The following is a 7,642-nucleotide window of genomic DNA, read 5'->3' on the forward strand; positions in this document are numbered from 1 at the left end:
CTGGATTGCTAACCATAAGGTTAGCAGTTCAAACCCATCAGCCACTCCATGGAAACTCTACATAGGATCACTACAAGTCAGAACTGATTCGATGTCACTTAACAACATGGAAAGTTATCTAATAAATCCTCCATCAGTATCTGTTTCTAGGTTTAAGTCAGTAAAATCTACAAGTATGGTACTATGGCTCTATAGCATAGGCTATAAATGATCTCTCCGTAAGTCTGAAAAATATAAAAGCAAACATGTCTAAACCAAACATGGATTAATTTTTGGATGCTGTTGTTGTTAAATTCTGTCAAGTTTGTTCCAACTCATACCAAGACTGTATAGGGTTTCCAAGGAGACCTTATCCTACAGAGCCACACCAGGACTCTAGATCATAGAATTGTATGGCAATCAGACTTCAGGAAAGTTTGGGGGCAATCTTTTCATTTAACAGATAAAACACAAAAACTCACAAAGAGATAACACAATTGACCCAAGGTCAAATTACTAAAAATATCCAGGCCTCAAATCAAGGAAAATCATGCTACTGTGCTTACAACAACTTCCTAATTATAAAGTTTATCATTAGGAATTGAAACCTTAACGTTTCGTGATACTACATAGAGTGTGCCCATCACTGAGCATTTTCAGAATATTGAGTTATAGACTTAAAAAATGTTGTAATCAGAAATGAAAAGGTGAGTGACCCTCATAGGAATCTGAAATATTATTTTTCTTAGGGAAGGTAGGCCTTCTAAAACTTAAGAGAAAATAAGCATGATTTGTTGGCCAAGAATGAGCTGCACAAAGGCAACTGATATCTAATATATTTAGGATGGAGAAAGTTAGTCACACCTATAAGGGGGCTTCTAAAAGTTCATGGAAGAAATCCATTATCTCTTAATTTCATTTTCCACTAAGTTTTTAAAGCCCCCTCATAATAGGTACAGCAAGCAAATCACCTTGCCATCCATCCATGGAGTAATCATGGTTTCCTGGTCACCAAACTCTATGGTTCAGAATCAGTCAACTTTGATGTTCTAGCCTGATTCTTTTTTAAATGATTCATCATTGCTAAATCAATTCTGAATAGGCAATGCATTTGAAAGTGTACTGTATAATGAGGCAGGATACCTGAATGTAAGGCTCTCCAGAACTCTGGACAAACTCTGGACAAGGGACTCAAGTTGTTTATCTGTAAACTGGCTGAATTAAACCTGATGCTAAACTTCCTTATAGAGAAGAGGAACATGTCTAATCAGGCAAATAGAAATGACACAAATAGGGGAATCTTTACATCACATAGTATGCAATAGAAAATTTGGTGCCTTTCTTGCAAAACAGGTCTTCTAAGGCATATTTAGAACAGAGGACTTTGATTTCCCTCAATTCTACCCTTTTCTTGAATGCTGCAAACTGAGCTCTAATGCACCAGTTCAAGCACACCAGTCACTCTGTGGGAGAAAGGTGAGGCAGTCTGCTCCTGTAAAGATTTGCAGTCTTAGAAACCCTATGGGACAGGTCTACTCAGCTCTACAGGTTATTTTGAATTGCAAGGACCACGGCTCAAACTCAGCAATCACCCCTGGGAAACCCAAATCAGGGTCACTGTGAGTTGGAATCTACTTGACAACAAAAACAACAAGCAGTGCCTCCATATGATAAGCCCCGGACTGATAACCACAAGGTCCATGGTTCGAGCGCACCAGCCACTCTGCGGGAGGAACATGAGCTTTTCTGCTCCCTCAAAGATTTAAAGTCTTGGAAACCCTATATGGGGCTGCTATGAGCTGTGACTGGCTGACATGTAACAAAGATAGAATCACAAAGACTCAAACTCAACACTCAACTTATTTATTTATTTTTTAGTTAGTTATTATTATCATCTGCCCCTTTAGGTATCTTCTTACCAAGAGGGACTGTACGGAGTCATATGGAATTGCAGACACCAAATGATGTCATTTGGGACACGATTTGGGAAAAGGGTTCTCAGGAAAGAAAAGTGACTTTCATGAAATAAGTGGGTTTCTGTTGGAAAAGTCAGAAAAAAACACATTTTGATTCCCTAAAAGTTTACGCTTTTCTCTGATGAAACCATGTTGCCTCTCAACTCTGTAAAACTACTATGAAATATAACTCTCCCCTAAAAATAACACATCATCTATATCCAGGGAAAGAATCATGTCTTAATAGACAACGATCATGTGTCAAAGGAAAATAGCTGCTTGGACCCATGAGCAATGAACAAGCTGCTAAAGAAGCTGAAACTGCTCTTCTCTTCCAGTGACTTTGTGAAGATTTATGGTGTACATGGGGAAATCTTGGCCAAACAAACTACAGGCAGTGTAGGACAAAATTCCTATAGAGTCCTTGTAGCTAAACTATGCAATGTTTAACATCTTTATTTCCTGGAGAAAGTGGGGTTAACCCACCTTCAGATACTTGGAGTTCCTGAAACTTCATCGTAAGTGCTAAGGCTTCAGGGTTGGAGATATTCACACATGATAAATGCGAGTAAAGCACAGAAAATCAAGAAAGAAAGAACTGGGTTGGTGATTGGCAAAGATCTTTCCAAGGGGAAAGATAACCTTATTTAACTGAAATGTATTGTCCTTTCTCAGTCACAGCACTTTTGGGGGTGACCCACTGCCAGTATTAGTAGCTCTCTTTCTATTTTTTCAAATCAAACCTGCTAATTAGCTGCTGGAAACTTTTAACACTGCAACAATCTCGTTCAAGAACCGTCTGAATTCTGACATTAAGCCAAAGAATGATCCTTTTTGAACAGCAGATCTTTAGATTAGTAATAAGCTATTTAACGATAAGAAAAAGAAGAAAAATACCAAAAAAGAGAAACAAAAAACAGAGCTTTGCACTCCTGACATCCTAGCCTGAAAGCGGCTTTCCTTTGAAATTGCAAGAAGAAACTGCTCTCAAAGACACTTTCTTATCTGCTGCCAACTGCAGAGGGAATCTTTTTCAGGGGGTGTTTGTCTGGTCTGCGTAGGACTTGTTTCAGGGTGTGTCATATTCTGCCAAGAGATCTGCCCTGGGCAAACTACATTCATTAAGAATTTAAACAGAAATGAAGAAAAAAGAAAATCTAGAGCTAGCAGCCCGTGGGAGGTATCTGAACACGGATGTGCACTCCCACGTGCTCTGGTCCCAGACAACGATCAGGCTGGTAAGAGGGCCGACGGAACCGTGCCAGGCCCAGACACAATCTCCCATTCTGACACGGAGTGCTGCCAAGTGGGAAAGAACCACATCCTTCCTCGTCCTGAGTTCCCTTCTTAAATTGAGTAGTTGTTCAGACTGGGGAAGCATGGGGGGTGGGGAGGGAGCGACATCACTAGTTGGTGTTAATTATAACAAGGGGAAACCTTTATTCCCAATATAAAGTTTCTAAGTGAATTCAAGACAGAACCTCAAGGCCGGAAAGGCTCTTAAATGTCATTCTAATTCAAACTGCTTTTTCCAATATCCAATCTCCCTGTAACATTCTTGCCAAGTGGATATCTAGGCCTTCTTTAAATATCTCCAGTGATGATGATCTCATTACCAATTTAGTTTTCATCTGGCTCTATCTGTAATGAAGGTCTCATGATGAAGGTCTCATTATGTCACACTGGACTCCGATCCTCTGTAGTTTCTATCTATTCGTCCACGATGAAGTCTCAGGGTTGCATAAATGGGTTGCATTAGGCTGCTAACCTAAAGGCATCATGAAAGAAAGTCATGATGATCTGCTTCCATAAACATTATAGTCAAGAAAACTTTGTACAGTTCAGCTCTACTTTATAAAACAAGGAGTTATGATGAGTTGGAACTCACTCAATGACACAAGTCTGTTTGTTTTTTGTTTGTTTTCATTAGACCTAGATGAAGTCTCATGAGTCGTGTTGAACAAGTGAATACATGTCCAGGTATTTAATCCAGCAGCAGTTCAGGTATTTGAAAGGAGTGTCTCCATGTCTCCACAAATCTCACTTTCCAAAATGGGAAAGTAGGACTTCTGAAAAACACTTATTTCCCTATTTTCATCCCTCACTTTCAAAATGAGAAAAGCATGCTGAGCAAATAAAAAGGTAATTGCTATAGGAAGAAGTGGCATCAATTGATTAGGACAGTCTCCACACTTTCTTCACTGGAAAGGAAGCTAATAAAAATTAGAAGAGGCATACAGTGGCCAAATGACCAGAGGGGCTGGTTCAATGCAGGCTGGAATTTCCAGGGAATTATCAGACAAATCAGTACAGTAACTAAACACCTGTTACAAGATGCTTTGCTGTACATGTACACACACTGTATATGGGCCAGGAGATAGCAGAGCAAGCCTCCAAAAAGTGAGGCTAGGCATGGGCTATGGATTCACACAGACCTGGGCTCATATCCCAGAGTTCTACTTCTCAATAGCTGTGCAAACTCCTTCACCATGCTGAGCTCAGTTTCCTTAATGATGAACACGGCAGGCAAGCTTCTCACTGAGTTTGCATGAGGGTTAAAGGAGATGACTGTATAAAGAATCTGGCACATACAAAGCACTTAAATTGTTAACTATAATCCCTGTCTCCCTGCCCCAGCCCAATATTAGTAGCTAACCCTTTGACTCTTTCAAACGTGTCTCTATAGGTTATGGAAAATACAGAATCAACTTGATGGCTGTAAGTTTTTGGTTTAGGAAATATAAGGAAACAAAAGGCCCATTATATGTGGGGACTTCAAAAAGTTCATGGAAAAATGGAATTAAAAGACAATTCAACAAACTTTTTGTAGCAACCTCAAATCTGGTAGAGAGATATGAGGCTAATTCTCAAGTGCAGGAACCAACAAAGGCAAAGCAGATACTACAGTCGAAAGTACATGGCAATAGAACTCGAAAGATGAGTTCTAGACAAGTTTGGGGGACTCCACACAAGCCACTTCCTTTGCTGGCCTATATGTTAGCCTTTTTGACCCTAAGAGTCTAATACTTTCTGAGAATTATTAAAATAATTTACAATGGTAGCTGGAGAAACCTGATGTGTACATGCCTTCTGCTGCCCTGAGCCCTTTGTCTACATCAAAACTGCAACAACCCTGGACTCCCCAAAGCACAGGACCTGGGGTAGTCATTCTAATAAGTGACAGGCCTTAGGGGAGCCCTCTAGGGTACAGCACACTGCAGAGGTGAGTTGAATGAAGTACGTAAGGTTTTGTATTCATTTGCTGTTGGCTGCTAAAATCTCAGGTGGTATAGCACTGGGTATAAGTGTGTGTTTTAAATAAGTCAAGACAACTGAATGAGTTCTGCTGTGTCTTGACAAGTAGGGAGCCAGGAACTATGGTTTTAAAACATTCAGGAGTAAGTGCTTGGAAGTGCTGACAGAGAAGACTTACAAATGACCTACTTCAAAGATGTGTAGATCTCCTGGGGATGCCCAGGTACCCGCTCAGGTATGCTTCTGTAGGAATGCTTTCCTCTTTTGCCCTATGTTTGGTGCACTCTGCTTTAAAGAAAGGCAGTGAAATTCTGCAGTGGGGTGAGCTGTCAAAAACAACTGAAATTACAGACCTGGCAACTGGCATTCTAATTTCTGGAAGGAAAGAGTCCTTCTGGGTTTAGAACAGAGACACATCCTGATCAGAGCTGTGTCCTAAGAAGATGATTAGGCCATGATGCCTGAATGAAATGAAGATATAAGAGACAGAAAGGTATCTATTGAATAGAAGGGCAGTGGTGGTGGTGGTGGCTATGTGCCGTGGAGTTAGTTCCGACTCATAGTGACCCCGTACAGGGTTTCCGAGGCTGTAAATCTTTACGGGAGCAGAAAGCCTTATCTTTCTCCCACAGAATAGCTGGTCATTTCAGATGGGCAGTGAGCATCAAGGGCTAAGTGGCCACTTGGTCATCACAACTTCTGTGCTTCAGTCTTCCATTTATAATACTTCAGAACCAACCAACTTCACAGCACTGAGATAATGGACATGAAAGTAGTTTGCAACTTTTTAGGCACTTGGGCAAACCTAAGAGAATACTTGTATTGTTAAGTGCTGTCGAGTAGGTTCTGACTCGTAGTTACCCTGTACAGGGTTTCAGAGAAGTGGCTGGTGAGCTTGAACTACCAACTCTGCGGTTCAAACTGACCTTGCAGTCTAGAGCATTAACCCACAATGCCACACCACCAGGATTCTTACCTGTATTACCACTCAGTAAAGCAAAAAAATAAAGTATTTTTTAAAAACAGCCTTACTTTACTAAATGCAATAGGTAGCTATTTGTTTTTCTTTCTTTTTTAACTCTGTACTATAAATTGAGTGAAGGTTTACAGAGAAGATCATCAGTTTTACAATTGCTTCAGCTCACTGATTATAACCCTCTCAATGAAACATCACATATCCCACATCTTCCATCTTTGAAATGATTTTATTTCTCCTTTCTTAACACTTCTGAACTTTGTCCTTGGGTAAATGCTGTCCCTTTGTTGATCTAAACTAGTTAATTATTCTAACCTCATTAATGTTATTGTTCCACTTATAAAACTAATGTTGGTGGAAATTTGAGCCTCAGGGGTGAGTTCAGTTCCAGACGTGAAGGGTGATTAACGGCCTTAGACTTGGGGGAGGGGGGATCCATCAGTCTCTATCACACTAGTAAGCCTGATCGCCTGATCTCCTTTATGATTTTGAGTTTTGTTCAACATTTTCTCCCACTCTATTCAGGACCTTCTAATGTGATCCCTTTCAGAACAATCATTAGTGGTAGTCGGGCATCATCTAGATCTTCTCGTTTCAGGGTTGTGAAGACTGAGATGCTCACGTGGTCCATCAGTCCACTGGACTAATTGGTTCCATGTATCTTTGATTTCCTTCACTCAGATTTCCTACAGACAAGGAGAGACCAATAGTGGCACCTTAGATGATCATTCCAAGCTTTTAAATTTCAATTGTTACTCACTGAAATAGAATGTAGAACATTGTCTTTTTGGATTGATACGCCAACTGGTCTTTGAGACCCCTGAGACCATAATCATGAGCTGTCAGGCCCAGCAACTCATTCCCTCAAGGTATGTGATTATGTCTATGAAGTTTCATAACTTTACTCCCAGACTGCCCTACCACATTCATGGATATATTTGTAGTGAAGGTAAATAGCCATATGCAAATATCCTCTGTCAAACTTATTTTTTGTTGGTTACTAAGTGCCGTCAAGTGAGTTCCGACTCATAATGACCCTGTATAGAGTTTAAGGACTGGCTAGTGAGTTTGAACTGCCAATCTATCAGTTCAAACTGACTTTGCAGTTGAGTGCAATAACCCACAATGCCACACCAGGCCTCCATATATCTGTGGGTATACTCTTACTCTCTCCCTCCTACATCTATTCAATCTGCATGCCTATTCACTTATAGATTCCCTTCCCTTTCACGTAAGTAACATGTAAATGTCTTTCCAAGTTAAAAACAGTCTCTTGTACCCGAAACTTGTTTGATTTCTTCATATAAGTTTTGTCTTAACTTTGGATACTTCTATATCTGGGTTAGGAGCTCTGGTAGCGTAGTGGTTATGAATCGGGCTGCAAACCTTAAGGTCAGCAGTTCAAAACTACCAGCTGTTCCGTGGGAGAAAGATGAAGTGTTCTGCTCCCATAAAGATTTATAGCCTCGGAAACCCT

Source organism: Chrysochloris asiatica, unplaced genomic scaffold (genome assembly GCF_000296735.1).
Source record: "Chrysochloris asiatica unplaced genomic scaffold, ChrAsi1.0 scaffold00177, whole genome shotgun sequence".
In the NCBI taxonomy this organism is placed as follows: domain Eukaryota; kingdom Metazoa; phylum Chordata; class Mammalia; order Afrosoricida; family Chrysochloridae; genus Chrysochloris; species Chrysochloris asiatica.